Source organism: Peromyscus californicus, unplaced genomic scaffold (assembly GCF_007827085.1).
Source record: "Peromyscus californicus insignis strain IS unplaced genomic scaffold, ASM782708v3 Scaffold_12__1_contigs__length_115047231, whole genome shotgun sequence".
NCBI lineage: Eukaryota > Metazoa > Chordata > Mammalia > Rodentia > Cricetidae > Peromyscus > Peromyscus californicus.
In genome coordinates, this window is record NW_026294413.1 from 98,988,832 (window position 1) to 99,006,836 (window position 18,005).

Genomic DNA, 18,005 nt, shown 5'->3' on the forward strand with positions numbered 1-18,005 from the left:
CTGGGAGGAGTAGACGGAAGTGATGTCCTAATCAAGATATACCATTTGAGAAAAAAATTAATTTTCAATAAAGGAAAACATTTGTATTATTATTCAACTTCTTGCCACCCTTAGCTTTAGTCTCCTATCACATTATTGCCATATAGTATTTACTAGAACATAATTTTTCTTATCAAAGTATAATAATAGGAAAGTTATGTACATTTTAAGTCTCTTTAAAATTTCCTCTCTGATTATATATGTATACATACCTATAGTCATATATTGTCACAGAGCTGAAAATGATAAACTAGATTTAATAAGCCAGTACAGAAATAAATTGAGAAATTGCCAATGTAAAACTTTTCTGGCCTGGAAAATTTTTGTCCTGGTTGTTAATAATATTGGTGATAATATCAATTCATTCTAATTGTCAATTACAAAAAAATAAAATAAAATAAAAAGAAACACATGATTGAACCGAAATTACGGAAAATAATTTTGTCAGTCATTAAGAATTATTTTTGCGCTGGGCGGTGGTGGCGCACGCCTTTAATCCCAGCACTCGGGAGGCAGAGCCAGGCGGATCTCTGTGAGTTCGAGGCCAGCCTGGGCTACCAAAAGAATTATTTTTGCTTTTGAAAAATAATAAAAACAATTTTAAAATTTATGAGGAGACAGATAGATAGAAGGATAGAAGATACTATCCTGGTAAATACAGTCAACTAATGAAAATGAATTTAATCATTTAGTAAAAAAATACAATATATAAATTTACACTTCACAAAAATATTACCTAGACATACAACACTCTTCTTTGTTATAGAAAACAGAAAAGGCAATGAAGACAAAGATCTGGATATTCTCCCACCAGCCCTAACGGACAGAAATGGACAACATGTCTTACTGGTAAAGAGCCTAATAGATGCATTTATTGGCTAACTCATTTGGAACAGAAGCAAATCTTGGCATAACTGTTATATAAATCACTCAGATACTTGTGGACCAAATCAAGACCTTCAAGAAAGTATTGTGTAACATAAAAACCAAGTGTGTACTAATGTAATAGGGGTTTAATAAAAAAAATTAAGCCAGGAGACAATTTCACTAATGAGTATTGAATTAAAATCTTAAGTACATTATTAGTGTCTGTAATTGAGCAATAGGATTAGGTTCATCCCATGGATACAAGGAAATTTCTGTAGAGACAAAGCTCTTAGTTTAATGTGTCACATAATCAGAACAAGACATCCTGTTAAATGCGTTTTGATAAAAATGATAGACACATTATTTCACCCATGCCAAACAAGAATATATGAACATACAAGCTCTTCACAGCCTGTCAAAATGAAGACTGCTCCTCGACTGCTGGATTAATATGGCATCATGAGAAAGCCAATAGCAAACATAAGAATGAACAGAGGTCTATGAAACAGAAAATCAGCTGTTTTTATATTACATGATCACAGAAACATACATTTAATCTAACAGAATTATTCAATTATATAGTGTAATATACAGATGTAAAAGAAAAACATTTCCTATTTTCCAATTGTCATTACAAAAGAGAGTATCAGAACCTTGGTATAGCAAGCAAACAATAACAAAGTTCAGGATAAAATAGTGAACACAAATCATAAATGAGAAAGTGAGGAAATCCACAGATTGGCATGGGTGAAATAATGTGCCTATCATTTTACAGGATGTCTTGTTCTGATTATGTGACACATTAAACATGCATGTGCACACATACACAGTAATAGCACAATTGAGGATGAGAAAATGAAATAGTATAGTATTATTTCTATCCAAGACTGGAAGATTCAGACACAAATATTAATACAACTTAACCCTAGGGGTCACCATTACTACTGTTACTGTACTTAGGTCATACTTGCACCCCAACAAACCAAGTAGGGCCACCTGTCCTTGATAAGTCATTTTTAAAAAGTCAAATTAATAGTGAAGAGCAGAAAAAGATTTATTCAATGTGGCCACATTGGGATGAGAATTATAATGATCAAAAGACATCTTAAATTGATCTTCTGGATCTAAACAGGAAGCTTATGTCTAAATAGAAGGCAAGAGGTATATGTAACTAAGCAGATGGTCAAGACGTGGTTCTGTCCATCATTGTCTCAAGTCCAAGTTTCTCCTTAAGGTGCCCTGCATATTTGTAGATCTTACTCCAGGAGACAAATTCTTCTCTGTGATCATCATCATCATCACCATCATTATAGCCACCACTACTACTACCACCACCACCACTATCATCACCACCACTATCATCATCACCATCATCATCATCATCATCATTCATTGAATTCTGGGTTTTAAAATGAACATGTTGAATACCTCTATGAGATATTAAGCAATAGAATCCTCACTTTCTTTTTTTTGTTTTAAAGGATAAAAGTTTACTAAGATATTTTATTTATTTTTTTTATTTATTTTTACATCTTGACTACAGTGTCCCCTCCATCCTCTCCTCCCAGTCCCTCCCTGTCTCCCCTCCCCCCACCCATACTTCACAAGAGTCCTATGCGTTGTCATCCCTTTCATGGTCATAGAAAGACTGTTCCTTTGCTGTCACTTACAGTCTTATTTTATGGTTGTTTGTTTGTTTTTAGTGTTGCTTGGTTATATTCACGTTGTGCCTTCTTACAAGTTTGATTTTTCTTATAGAATACTGTGGGGCTAAGATCTGTCTGTTACCTGTATATATAAGTACATAGTTGGTAAGTATTTTATTATAGAAACCTTGTCTGGCATTTTACCAGTAATTCACTTCCGAGGTATTTCCATTGGAGTTTTTATAGATGCACATTCTAGTAAAATTCTTGCTATGTTTATTTATATGTAAATAGAATAATTTCCATGGAATAGGAGTTGATTAGTTACAGGATAAATCTAGTATGATAAGGTATTACCAAACTATTTTCCAGAGTGACTAGACCAATGTATACTTCAACTAGCATTTTGTTTTTCTTTTAAGAATTGTTTCCAGTCTAATAGATAGATAGTCCCATTACATTGTTCTATGTTTATTTCTTCACTCTCTGATCTCTAATTAATATCTGAACTAACTTAACTAATATCTAACTATCATCTTGCTCCATGATACAAATCAAATGATTCTTACTATCTCATTTGAATACTTACTAAATTTATGACCATTCTTTTTTCTTCTTCTTCTTTTCCATTTCAGGATTTGTTCACTTAATATTTTGAGAATTTCATATATAAGTACCGTATTTACATCATTTCTTCCCCTCTTCCTTCTCCAACCCCTCTGCCTCCTTCACTTTCGAAAGTTCATGATCTCATTTTCGATAATTACTTACACACACACACACACACACACACACACACACACACACACACACGCACGCACTGCTGAACCCACCTGGTGTTGCTCATATATTCATGAGTTTAGAAATGATCACTTGAGACTGGATCACCTATCAGGGTGCTCATCTATGGAGAAGATTGGTTCTCCCTCTCCCATCAGTCACCAAATGCCTGTGGATCTTCATCTAAGGGTGAGTGCAATGAAAGTTCTCCAACCTGCACTGGCATATCAACTGATGTCTTATTTATTGCTGTAATTAACACTATTAACTACTTCCTTTAAGAAAGTCTTTTACTTTCTGTTTCACACTAATGCATTATTTCCAGCACTTACTATGTTGGGGGGGTACATTATATAATTTCCATAAATAATGGTCAAATGGAACTTATTATATCTTCTTACTAATTAATTCCTATGAGTAAGAGTTCCATATAATTTCGAGATTGTTCATCTTAATTGCATTGAATGGTGAAAGAGGAAATAACCCTAAACTGATTTTGTTTTTTAAAAAAGGTTAAAATTTACTATCCTTGAAATGTTGTTTAGAAGTTTTAAAAGTGAGTCAAGTCATGGTAGCCACAGGTAAGAGGCTCTGTAGCACAGATTAGGCATGGCAGTTCTTTAAAGTATTGAGGAGAAATAGCAAGCCCTGATTAATTCTGCTGAGTGTGATTTCATAGAACTTTGTATTGAAGATTATAATATTGTTTTTGAAAATAATTAAAATGGTTGATAAATAAATGGATTTTCATGATTTTTGTTTTATTTGATTTTTATTTTTTCTTTATTTTTCTATTTCAAATTTGGCTGTTCATTCATATTTTGATTAGTAAATCTTCCTGTTTTATTTTTTTTCTTTGCTATAAACATCTCTCTTAGGGTTTCACTCTGAATGCCTATCTGTTTTAACATTACCACTTATGCCCTGTTCATTGGTTTCGTAGTTCTGAGCCACGTTATGTTGCACTTCAAAGGCAATCATCAGAATGTCCAACTACAACCTTTGTTCTGATATATTAAAGTTATTGCTCCACATCTCTAAACCACCTCCTATATAAAGAGAGAATAACTCTAGTTGACACTTCAAAATCTATATTCCTCATGTATTAATTTATTTCATCCTCTCGGCAGACCAGAGAAGAAAGTACTGTTATCATCACACACGTGTTACTAAGGAGTAAATTGACAGAGAGAGGTTGAATGAACTATCCTGTCCTTGTAACTAGTTACATAATAATCCAAGTATTGTTTTCAAGTGAAGTTCTTTAAGTTGCTCATGGAAGAGGGACCACAAGAGATGAACTTAATGTGAGAGTCTCATAGTTCAGGAAACCAGAGTTCACTTCACTACATCCTCTGTAACTATCCCTCAGATCCGGACTTCATTCTGTGTCCCTGAGAAGGTTATCTGTAGGAGGAGCCACTGCTTTAGGTGGGTTGAGGGGAGAAAAAGATAGGAAAAGCCTGACTTGAGTTTAATTATTGCCTGTCTGCGTCCCGTTGGCTCCCCATCTATGGCTATTACCCAGGTTTCATCTGGCCTAATCCATATCGTCATAACTAGTCTGAGTGACTCAGATGGAGGGAAGCACTTATGAAGTTCAACTTCCTCCTTTCCTGGGTTATACCCCATAGCAACATCTGGCTCTTCTATTCAGGCTGCAGAAGACACATCCAGCATGTATTTCTTGCAGAAGGTTTTTGGGGACGTGTATCTTAGAATGCTTCCCATGAGTAAACGTTTACTCTTTATAGTTCTCCAGGTTGGTGTTGGGGAAGGGAAGTCAGCAAACACCAAGGCTGATGGTAAAACTCTTTTTCTCCCTAGAACTGTACATATATTTTTTGAACAAAAAAGAAAACCAAACCAAACAACATTCCAAATAATTTGAGATATCAGGCTCTCAGTTGCCCTTAGCGACTGAAAGTTCAAGATTATCTTTTCACCATTCCTCCAAAACTTTAACTCTTTTCACTTCCTAGTCCAAATGCCTAAGCAAGAGGTGATGTTCATTCTGCTAGAAGTGTTGCTACTGTGGTCTCTGTCACAAGGTGGCAGCATTGAGCAAAGTGGTAGCCCTATTGAAAAATCTACAAGCCAGGTTTTGTTTATAGAAATCTCAGCCTTCTGGAGATAAGTAGGTTAGAGTTAGTCTGCTTTACGGGGTTATAGGTCTCCCTAACCCACATATTCTGGAAAGGGTGAGGCTAGAGAAGACCTTATTGCCAGCAGCACGTTCTCAGGCTGTGGGTTTAAATGGGTGTCTTTTATTGTGAACTCTCTGTGCTTCTTGACTTCTTGCCCTTGATATCAATCAGTCCATTCTCTTCTTCCTAGACAAGCACCCTTCATTTTGAACTGGACAGCATGGCTTGGATCCTTGATTTCTATCCTCTCAGAAGAATTTAAGCTCCTTAATAAAATGCTTCAAGCTTCCTCTAATTCTGGCATCCCACAGCGTCTGCAGGATGCCGATGGCAGCACAGTCACACACAAGCACACACACACACACAGTTTCAGTTCATCTCACTGTCTCAGATTTCTTACCCTGATTATGCAGGACCATGGGTGCATGTTTTTTTCACATGTGCAAAACTGGAGAATTTATTAAATGAAACCACCTTTGCCACAAGGCCTCTTGCTGTGCCATCCACACAGTGAATGAACTAGCAGCATCAGATGGTAAGAATATATGAAATATGCATAAAATGAAAAAGTTGATCCCTTACCTAACAGCTCATTATCTTCCCAGTGCTCACAAAGTATGACAGATAAAGAAAATAATGTATAAATTTGCATTGTGATCCTATAAAAGATGTAAAAGGTTTATTAAAGACAAATAGACTACAAAAGTTACACCTATCAAATTAGCGCATAGAAGCTGAGCCAATGTCTGCAAAATATTTGGCAATGAAAAAGCCAGGAACTTGCTCAAACAATTTAATTTTTAGGTTCCAATTTCAAAGACACAGCACAAGAAAAGCTTTCGATTTTTGTACAAATTTCCCTGGCGCTCTCAGAGGCTTGACAGAAAGTGAGTAGTCAGTCAATGTGCACAAGAGCATGAGTGGAAATAGAAAAAATTGAAAAGAAAAGGACGTGGGGGGGGTTAATAGAAATCCTTCAAAACTATAACCATGGACTCTCTGGTGAACTTAGAGACAGGCATAACACTGATAATTTGAAAGTGACTATTATAAAGTCATCCATAGCAATCTGGAAATACACCCACAGGGTACACAGGAAGAACACAAAGTTGGTCTGGACTAGAAGGAAATGGAAAGGGGAATGCTTAGACTATGTAAACCCAGGCTGAAAAGGTGCTTTAAGACAGCAGCAGCATGTCCCCACTTAATCCATTTCCTCTGCTAGCGAGGTGGAAAGGACTGGAAAGTACTTGCATTGAGGTGTACTAGCATGGCAATCATGTACTTGTTAATAAGAAGAGCTGGGCAGCAAGTACATGACTTGTGGCAGCAGGGCAGAGCTGTACCTCTCACTTAGCTGCTGACTGGAATAACCTGGGCAGCTGTGAAATCTTACAGAGCTCTGAATGGCTTTTAGTGTTTCGATGTGGACATCTTAATGTTGGATCTGAATGATTCCTCTGTACAACTGATATTGAGAAAGTCTGTTTGAAGGCCTTGCTAGCCAAAGACAATCCCATGATTACCCATACCCATAGCATACTAGAGACTTCCTGGGGAAGCAAAATTGCAGCTCCACCCCAACCTATTGATCCAGAATTTTCCTCTGGGTTTGCTCATTTATGGGTCTGATAACAAGGTTTTCCTGTGTAGCCTAAGATGGCTTCAAACTCACAATCTTCTGCCTCAGCCTTCTGAGTGATGGGATTCTAGATGTGCTCCTACACACCAACAGGCAGGGCCTGGCCTTTGACAACCCCTGGCTGTGCACATGGATATGCCAGAGTGGGAAGTACAGGCAGAGAGAGGTCCAGATGTCTACACTGTGCAGGTTTCTCTGTGATAGTCACACACTACTTAACTTAAACCACTGGGCAACTATGTCTTCTTCCAGAAACAGCTTGTTTTTCTGAAGTACCTCTTTTTTTAAATTTGCTAGGAATACAGCCAGCTCATGGTGTTTTTCAACACAGGGAAAAGGACACAGCCTCACTCAGTTTTCTCAACAGTTAATCTAAAGTGACCTTTAGAAGTGACCTCCAATTCCACTCCTACTCAATGAAGAAATTAAGGACAATACAAACCAAATATCACACCACTAGAAAGCAGAAAAGTCTAGCTTTGAACAGATTTTCATAAATCAATATTGTCCTTTTGAAAAGCACTGCCTTCTGCAAAATTTACTTAGTATGTTGCTTGGTTTAACATGTCAGAACTTCCCTAGTTTTAAAATGACATGTTAAATATATACATGCACATATTTCAATCACTAGATGTGTTATCCTAGATGAGATAGGCAACTGGGACGGTATGGCTACTGCCACTCTTTAACAAGTGCTTCGTCCATGGTTTTGAATATCACCAAGAATCCTTTCCACCAGCTTGGACAAACTGCCTAAACCCATGATCTATGAGAGTCATGTTGTAACAGAAGCTTGCAGAAAGTCATGTTGTAACAGAAGCTTGCAGAAACAATGGCTTGTGATGCTACTGCAGATGAGAGGGCCATGGGAACAATCCCTGCTGCAGGAACTGAGGGATATTTATTGGGAGGTATGTGAGCTTACAAGGTAACTTGGGGAGACAAGGAAGGTCTTCCAGAGAACATGGAGACATGCTATCAAAAGGGCACAAGAAAGCCCATTCAAACATAATTATTGTGCTTCAAGTATATGGTAGTAGAAGAAATATTCAGACTTCTGGACAGGATCATGGTCCCATTCTGTGCTGAGTACTAAGGTTCTATCCTTCACAGTAGTTCCAGTGTGGACAGTGGGCCTTCATTCAAGCCAAAATGGGCAACACCTGGAGAATCTCAGGTCTCATCCCAGAACTAGTGTCTCTGAATGTATACTTGAACTGAATCCTCATACAGATAAATAGTCCATCTATTTGTTAAAGAAAAGGGGCATCAGTGTTACTGATAGTTTCCCATGCAGTTCTCAGGAGTGAAACCAGTAAAATCATGATTCTTAGATCTTAACTTAATCAGAATCTTTAGAGGGAGAAGAACTTGGGCTTTTATGTATTCAACTATGGCCTTTGGTGAGTTTTTAAAAACAGTATGTACTTAATTACAAATTATGTATATTTGTGAGTGTTTACCTGTATACATGTGTATCTGTTGTGTAGCAGTTTCCTAAGAGGTTGAAACAGTCCATCCTGTAAGAAAGCTCTTGAAGGCAGAAGATAAACAACTCAAAGTAGCTTTAGGAAATTCCTGAATCTGACTAGATTCATTACTACCACCACCATCACCCCCATTAAGCAATAAAGACTGCTGAGGGTCCCTCTCAGCCAAGCCAAGCCACAGAGAAACCTCTGAGACCAGACTGCTGCCTGCATAAAGCAGAAACCAGTCAAGCTACCTGGAAGAGGTTTTGACCAACTGAGTCCCTTGAAAAGGACATTCTCTACCTGCTGAGCTGCCTTTAGGCTGTGCAATATATGCCAATTTCCTAGCTTTTGTGAGCTTTCATCTGTACAAGGGTGGGTTTTGGTGATGCACCTGTCTTTGAGACATTTTTGCTTCTGTAAATAACCCCTCATATTCCTGTAACTAACCCGATAAAACTCACTGGGTCACCAAATTGGACTTTGGTGGTATCCATACTCTGGTCTGTGGTAGACTTTCTATCTGAGGTGAGTAGACAAGTGTGTTGTGCATCCCTCCAGGAAAAGTCTAATCACACAGCAACACAACATGTATGCCTTGAATTTGGAGGTCAAAGAGGGCATTGGATTCCCTGGAGCTAGAGTTATAGGTGATTGTGTGCCACCCAGTGTAGGTATTTTGAATCAAACCAGTGGCCTCTTCAAGAGGAGCAAGTGTTCTTAAGCCATTGTTCCATCTCTAAAGCCCTTTTGTTGAGTTTTAAAATGATGTAAGTTTGAAAAAATGCCTTATCCAGAACTTTATAATAAGACAGACCCAATACTGGCAGCCAGTCCTGCCACCTGATGACCAGTATCACTTTCCTGAGGGGGCGTCTTTTTTTTCTTGTGCCCACTGGGACACAGCATTCCTTTGCATTTTTAAAGGAAGCAATGAAAAGGTAATTGTGCAACATTGTAGAAAGGGCCTAATCTTGTGCTTAACACTGAAAAAGAATAAAATAGAAGACAGTTATTACTGCTTGTATCACCTATTTGACACTTCATATTGAGCTCTAAAAATTAAGGATGATAAGTATTTGTAAATTTTTAAAAAATTACATATATGATTGTTTTGCCAGCATATATGCCTGTGAACCACATGCATGTCTGGTACCCATGGAGGCAGAGGAAGACATCAGATCTGCTGTAACTGGAGTTACAAGTGGTTGTAAGCTGTCACACGGGTGTTAGAAATTGAACACCAGTTCTCCGGAAGAGCAGTCAGTGCTGTAAACCACTGAGCCATCTCTGTAGTCTGCTGTGGGATGGTCTGTATGTCAAATCTGTTGCTCTGATTGGTTAATAAATAAAACACTGATTGGCAAGTGGCCAGGCAGGAAGTATAGGCAGGACTAACAGAGAGGAGACTTGAGAGAAGAGGAAGGCGGAAGGAGACACTGCCAGCCGTCGCCATGACAAACAGCATGTGAAGATGCCGGGAAGCCACGAGCCACATGGCAAGGTATAAATTTATAGAAATGGATTAATTTAAGATATAAGAACAGTTAGCAAGAAGCCTGCCACAGCCATACAGTTTGTAAGCAATATAAGTCTCTGTGTTTACTTGGTTGGGTCTGAGTGGCTGTGGGAATGGCAGGTGAGAGAGATTTGTCCTGACTGTGGGCAGGGCAGGAAAACTCTAGCTACAGTAGTCCCAAAGAATTTTATTTCATTCACTTGAATTATCTTTACTCAGTAGATGATAGGTCCCAGTATCAAAGAAGAAGCCAGAGACTGGTGGGAGCATCAGGTGGGTGAACTGGAATACTATGTAGAAATAGGACTTATATTCACAAATGGATCATTTTATATATCCAAATAATGTTTTGCTTAGCCCGTGGGAGAAGAGATCAAAGCTGCTATTTAATATCATTAAAATAATCATTATTTCTTTCACATATGCTAACCCAGGCAGAATAGAAAGAGCTTTGAGTGCAGTGCAAATAAAACCTTGTCAAAGAGAGGAAGGCATGCATGTGACTCTGATTGTGTCTCTAAATTAGCCCAGAAGAACACCCCAAATGGTAGCAATGCTGTGACCTTATTTAAAGTCTACGCTTTATCAGCTCATCCTTCCTGACAATTCTTTCCAAGCTGGTGCTTTCTTACTCCCCTTTGCCTATTATTAGCTTCTATTTTATAACTGCCAGAGAATGCTTTTCTCCAGCAGCAGAGATACCCACTGGCACACAAGCCTTTCTCTCCAGAGCCTGAGAGCTGAACATTCAGAGTTCCTAATTGATTCTCTGCCCTTCAGGAGCACAGGGTCACTGGGATCAACCTGCTGTCAGAGGACCCCATGCATGCCAGGCTTAGGGCATGCTCTCCTCTGGATATCTTCTTTGTTCTCCACGGTCTCATCTCCAAGCACGTCTCTGCCCTAAAGCCTTGGGTTTATTTATTTAATGAAGCCTCCCACTGAAATGATAACTCCTTCCACTGCATTTTAGCATTTGTTGAAGAGAGAAAGCAGTGTTTGCAAAGCTAAAAAACCACCAATTGTCAGAATCTTATGGGTTTCTTTCCTGGTTTCCACTAAATCTTTGTGTTGCTGTGAATGCCAAAATGTGGCTTCCTGACTTTGAACCTGTTTTGTTCTCACAGTAGATTGTAACAGGAAAGAAATATTCTTCAGTTGGAAAAATATTGGACATTTTTATTTGAATATGCCAATAAGAATCCCTAAAATAGTATTATTCAATGATGATTAATAGTAACGATAAATGTACCCTTGAATGAATTTGTTCAATTCCTTATGGAGAAAAACAAATAGTTGAAAATAATATTTCTTATAACTACAATGCCAAGCTATTAATATTCAAAGAAACTAATTATATTATACTATTAAATGGTTGGGTTTTTTTTAAACAAATGTCTCACATGTGTAGATGAAGGCTCTATGTTAATTTTGGGTGAATAAAAATATTATTGATTTCATAATTTAATAAGCATGACACTTGGTCATAAAAATGAGACTATTATCTCTACTATACATTCACAATAAAAAATAGTTTGAACAAATGGAATGAGTGATGTTATCATGTATCATTCAGTCTTTGAGACTCACCTGGATGGGAGAAAATAATTCAGAAAAGAAGTGACTGTTTTCATTTGCATCCAAATAATTTTGACTTTTCTTCCCTCCCATGATTTGAAGGAGCTCTTCCCCAATAACTGCTCAACAACCCATGTCCTTGTTGGCAAGCAAGAGCAGACTTCAAAATGAGAGAGAGGGCTCTTATCTTGTCAAATGCAAATCCTGCTGCGACCTAAACTTGGAAGCTCCCAGGGCTCCGATGAGCATGGATATCCAATATCTTATATCTGCATCACAGAACCCTTCACACAAAATTGAACTAGGAGAGGTCCATCAAGATCCCTCTTTTATGAGTTTTTTTTTTTTTTTCTGAGAACACTTATTAATATTTTCCTGCCACTCTTTATTGAGCCTGGAACATTGGGTAGGATTAAGAGGTGATGGCAAGGATGAAAAGAGTGTATAAAGTAAACATGGATTTTTTTTGGGGGGGTGAGAGGGATGGAGAAAAAACACAGCGGATGATTATATGTTACATCTGGTAGCACTGACAGGTGTGTTTATGTGTGTTTATGCATGAGTATGCATGTATGTGTGCATGCATATTTTTCAGCAATTTAAATTTTATGATTTTAATCTGCTTATCTCTTAATCATCTCATGTTTCCATGCTTTTGTGTATAAATATTTTCAGTCACATAACTTATTTAATTGGCCACTCTGGAACGGATCTCCCTGCTGTCCTAAGTGCAGGCTTTGCTGTCCAGGGATGGTGAGAATTTGTCCAGCATCTCTGCTAGCATCAAACCGTGTTGATGTCTCTGGTCTATAAACTCACAAGGTATGTACAGAGGTCTCCTGTTTGTCCAGTTTCCACAAAACTTCAGTGCTTTGTATAACAGCATTTGGTCATGTATAAATACATGTGCCCACAGAGCTGATTCTGCTTCATGTGACTAAAACTATTTCCTCATTTATAAAACCATGGTCATACAGAAATTAACCAATTAAAACCCAGCACTTAATTTTTTTCAGCAAAAAGAAGACTAATGCCATCATCTCATTTTTTGAGTTTTTTAAAACTGGTACTCATTTTATTTATGTGTATGGGCATTTTGCTTCCATGTATGTCTGTGTACCACATGTTTACCTGCTGCCATAGAGTCCAGAAGATGGTTTGGAACTCCTGAAACCAGAGCTACTGATGGCTGTTAGTCACTGTTTGGGTACTCAGAAATGAACCCAGATCCTCCAGAAGAGCAATCAGTACTCTTAACTTCTGAACAATCTCTATATCCCCAGTTTTATTAATACTAGGTAACTAAATAAAATACAAATCACATGGGAATATGTACAAGATACAGGCATGGGATATAGCAAAAACCTCCGGGCACCCTGCTCTGTATATTCTTCTGTATTTTTTAACAATTAATTTTAAAAGGAACACATAAGCATGTTGTAGGCTTGATTTTCTATGAATTTCTGTTTCATTTGCTTTGTAATTATTCTGTCTTGCTTAACATGACCTGTTATTCATTTTCACTTAGTTTATAGACAATATTAGAAAAACTATCCATTCTATAGGAAAAGTTGGAAAACTAATCAGGACACAGAGATGTGTGTGTCTGTAACCCTGGCACAGGCACATGGTAGGCAGTGACAAGAGTTAATTGCAAATTTAAAGTCAGGCTAGGCTACATAGTGGGGCAATGTTTCCAGAAAACACAAAATAAAGTCAGTTTGGGATCTTGGATAACTATGTGTATGACTCCTCAGAATATAATTTGTTGAAGAGTTGATGGGGGTGCTTTAAAGATAGTCAGGGTTAGACATTTCCTTTTCAAGCAGTTAGATTTGGAGATTCCTGGGCCAGAATGATTTTAGAGAGGAGGGTTGAGTGGAGGGGCTAAGCCTGAAGACAGTGGAGTTAGTACTTGCCTGTTGGGTCAAAAAGACTGATACTTTGGTGGACACATTTTAAAACTATAGAATTGTCTTCATATTATCACAAACATATGTAAAGTGCTGCTTAGACCAAGGTTTAGTTGAAAAGAAAGCGTTCACAGAAATGTAGAGTTTCGGGCCATACTGTGATAAAGGATAGACTAAGAGGCCTTTCAATGGCACGAGGAAACATTGAAAGCATAGAAGGACTTTACAAACTCTCCCATTGCCCTGTGAGATAGCTCAAACATGCAAGACATTGTTATCTGAGAGGGCTTTATTGGAATATCTGCCTGAGGATCCTGCACAGCAGGTCCTCTGGTGCTTTAGTTGATATTCACAACTGTATAAGCAGGCTTTTGGTAGATAAAATATTTACAGATTTGCTCTTATTTAAAAAATAGATATCTGATTATATCTGTGACACACTAGCTATATTCTACCTAGGACATAGATCACTACATGATTCTATCTCAAATCAGGGAAGTTTTCTAGCATCTTGCATCCCAGCTAGGCACCAACAGTCCCCAGGGAGAAGTAGTTTCCTGTTGACACCCATGATTGAGTATTATGGAAAATATTCCTACAGGATCTCAGGCAGAACAGTCCACACAGGAGGCAGAAAGAGAGAATTGTTCAGCTTTGTATATGTTATATATATATATATATATATATATATATATATATATATATATATACACACACACACACACACACACACACAAGGATGCTTGTTTTGAAAAGGTACCCCTGAGACACTATCAGTCATTAATGTTCTTAAGAATGACAGGTGTCAGTTTTCTTCAAATCTGATTGTAGGACTCAAGGGAAATATGGGAACAAGGCTTTTTGTGTACACAGGCTGTGAATATCTGTAAAGGTGACAAGGGATGAGTCCAATGCTGTGTACTCATGGTCATGCAAATAGGATGACAGAGTGTGTAGTTTACTATTAATATATTATACTCATCTGTCAACTTGTGATGCTTATTCTATGCTAGTCTTACAATGCTCCATAAAATAGTAACATTCCCCCTCTTAAGAGACAAGGAAACTGTGTCAGAGAAGATATATAATTTGTCAGTCTGTTAGTTAAAGACAGACACTGACTCCAATCAGTCAGTCATTTTGGGAACCATTAAAACAGCAAGGAGACATTGTTTGAAGTATCAGGAAGGAAAGAAGAATCTGTATTTTAATTACTTTTTCTAAAGAGGAATCATTTTTAAATATTCATTTTATTTTTAATTATGTATATGTGTGTGCATATGAATAGGAACATATGAGTGCAGGTATCTTCAAAGTCTGGAGGTTGGAGGCCTCAGATATCCCTGGAGCTGAAGTTACATATAGTTCTGAGTCATCTGACGTGGGTGCTGGTAACTGAACTCAGGTCCTCTGTAAGAGCAGTCCATGCTCTCAACCCACTGAGACATTTATTCTGCCTTCCAATTAAAATATCCTTTAAAGACACTGTTGAACTATAGATCTCCCTGAATCCATCAGGCTGCTATAAGGGAAATGTGATTAAGTCACAGCATAGGTAAATTCCAGGCTCGATCAGCTGGAACAGCGCTGCATTGATTTTAAGAGAGTTTTAATTAACAGCACTATCATAAGATGTTAGAGACAGACCAAAAGTCAATTCGATCATTTTAGATACCACATAGCAACCATGTCATGCATTTTCATTGCATTTTCCATTTTCTGATCGACATTCAGATATTTGATACTCCAGCAACACTGCCAGAAAATATCGTGTCCATCCCCATTTCACAGATGAAAAATGAGTCAGCACAGTCCCACACAAGTAAACAGAAACTGATGGGGTTGGAGGAGGCTGGGCACATATCTAAAGAGTAGTTTTGAACCTCACAATGAAAGATAACTAAGAGTAACTTATCCAAAGCAATCTACCAGCTGCCAGAAGAGTAACTTATCCAAAGCAATCTACCAGCTGCCAGTGATCTGACATGGCCCATGTACTGAGTATCACCTGTTTGTATGCAACTTTGACATATCAAGCATTCCAAATATTTTCCCTTTTGTTTCTTCTGCAGGGATTCAAAAATTAGCTATGCCATCCAGGATTTGCGTGAGTGAGAATGTGTGTCTGTGTAGATGAATCAGTCCTCTTTGGTTTTCTTTTCTTTTGTTCACAATGAAAGCCATCGAGAGCATGTTTGCCGAAGGCTGATGATATCTATGCAACATCACTCACATGCACACACATGCACACTGAGAAAGAAGTATCAAGCATCTTGCTCCTTTTTTTATGCTTTTAATTTTAATTACTTTATCAGACTTTTCAGGTATATATTAATCTTCTGTTATTATATAGTAGAGTGATGATTTTGGCTGAATAACTGTTGAAAATGCCACCCAGCCAGTAGAAAATTATATGAAGCTTTAGCCTTAGTCTCTTAGCTTTGAGTGCTTAGAATTGTTTCATATCCCATAAACTCTAACTTAAACTAGGAAACTTTAAAAAAAAACACAGATTCATGTCAAAAATTTGATGCAGCAAAAAATTAATAATAATGACACTTAAAAGTACAAGTTCTTGTTTCAGCTAGAGTTGACATGTCAGAAAACAAAATAAGCTAAGAGTCTTAGAAAAATAACTAAATTCTATGTTAATTTACTCCTTCTTAGATTTGGTTCCTCTGTCTTTTGTACAACATTTAACTATCTTACTATACCAAATTTGGTCAATACTAAATTCTATGTTAATTTACTCCTTCTTAGATTTGGTTCCTCTGTCTTTTGTACGACATTTAACTATCTTACTATACCAAATTTGGTCAATACTAAATTCTATGTTAATTTACTCCTTCTTAGATTTGGTTCCTCTGTCTTTTGTACAACATTTAACTATCTTACTATACCAAATTTGGTCAATACAAAGAAGCAAAACTAAAAGAGGCAGCCAACTACACAGATGTCCTGGAATTGTGGCATCACATGTTGTGTTGATTGTTTGTCTGTTTGATTTCTGAGTTAATGAGCCTATCTTGACAAATTCCATCCACAGAGAAGAATTATTAAAACTCAGCTCATTTCTTCTTGTCAAGAGCAATCTGTAGGTCACCTCTTATAAGCATGGTTATTGCAAATAACACACATTATATGTGGGCCATGACAATTCTTCTCATGAGCATTTCTTGGAAGAACTTGAAAGTTATTCTAAGGTTCTTCACCTTGTTATTAACCCCATTCTGCAAGGGCTGTATGGCTGAGGCTGAATTTATAGGCATGTCAGCCTCTAGCCTCTCTTGTCGATACCTTCCAGGGATGTGTGCCAGATCCCCATTTTCGCTATGACTTGCTTCAACCACAGGGAATCATTATCCACTGCTCTCAGAGTACTTACTGGAAAACCATTTGATAAAGAGGACCCTTGCTAGCCTGAAGAGCTAATGGACCTACAAAGTGACAGAGCAAAGAACTCACCAGGCTAGTCCTGTAATTTTATATATTCGAGCACAGAGATATTGTTGTACTGTTCCCAATCAATTCCCTTAAAAATGGGAGCTTTGATTTCAAAGCCTCCCCATGAAGAATGAGACACAGCAATGTGGAGAAAGGCCTCCAGGGCTGCCCTCCCCACCCCAGCTGCTGCCTCTCCAAACTCACCCAACACCACCCTCCATTGCTATCGCGGCTGTGTGCGTCCAACAACCCTTCAGTGTCACTTGGAGAAGGAGCTGCTGGTGAATCATTTTCTTATTTTCCCAGAAGTTCCATATTTGAAATGATTCAATAAACTTCAAGTCAATAGATTTCCCAAATGATCATGTTAGGTCAAATCCAAGTCAAATGTGATTGTTGCCAAAGTTTGGAAAATCTTTCGAGCCCCCTCCCTACCCCCAGAATACTAGTGAAACATTTAATTAGCTTCAATTCAGAAGAGTCACAGGCTTTGGAAGCAAATTTGGCCTTGGAGCACAGTAGGCCCAATCAGCTGTCTAGCAATCTTAGTGGTGATGGCAATCTCCTTCACACAAAGATGATGTTTATAGATGGTGCGTCTCACATTTCCTTCCCTTCTCTTCTCCATTTCTTTTAAGATCATCTTTGTTACTATATCCAGTTTTTATTCTCTCAAAAGCTGATGTAAAGACTATCAATAAAATATTAATAAAATGGAACAGGCACATTCAAAGAGACCTGATACTGGTTTAATCTGTAAGTGTTTAATTGAAAGTTCTGCTCTCAGCCAAATGACAGTGAAATATAATGACACTGACTGAGTAGAGACATGGAAACTCTATCTCTCTTTTTTTTTTTTTTTTACTTTTTTTTAAATTTTGCAATACAATTCAGTTCTACATATCAGCCACGGATTCCCTTGTTCTCCCCCCTCCCATCCCCCCTCACCTTCCCTCCA

At 37.8% G+C, this 18,005-nt stretch overlaps 1 protein-coding gene across 10 annotated transcripts in view; it reads right to left on the bottom strand.

Moving 5' to 3' along the window:
* Nrg3 (neuregulin 3) overlaps positions 1 to 18,005 on the bottom strand; it is a 1,068,996-nt gene that overhangs the window by 573,267 nt on the left and 477,724 nt on the right. The window lies entirely within an intron of this gene.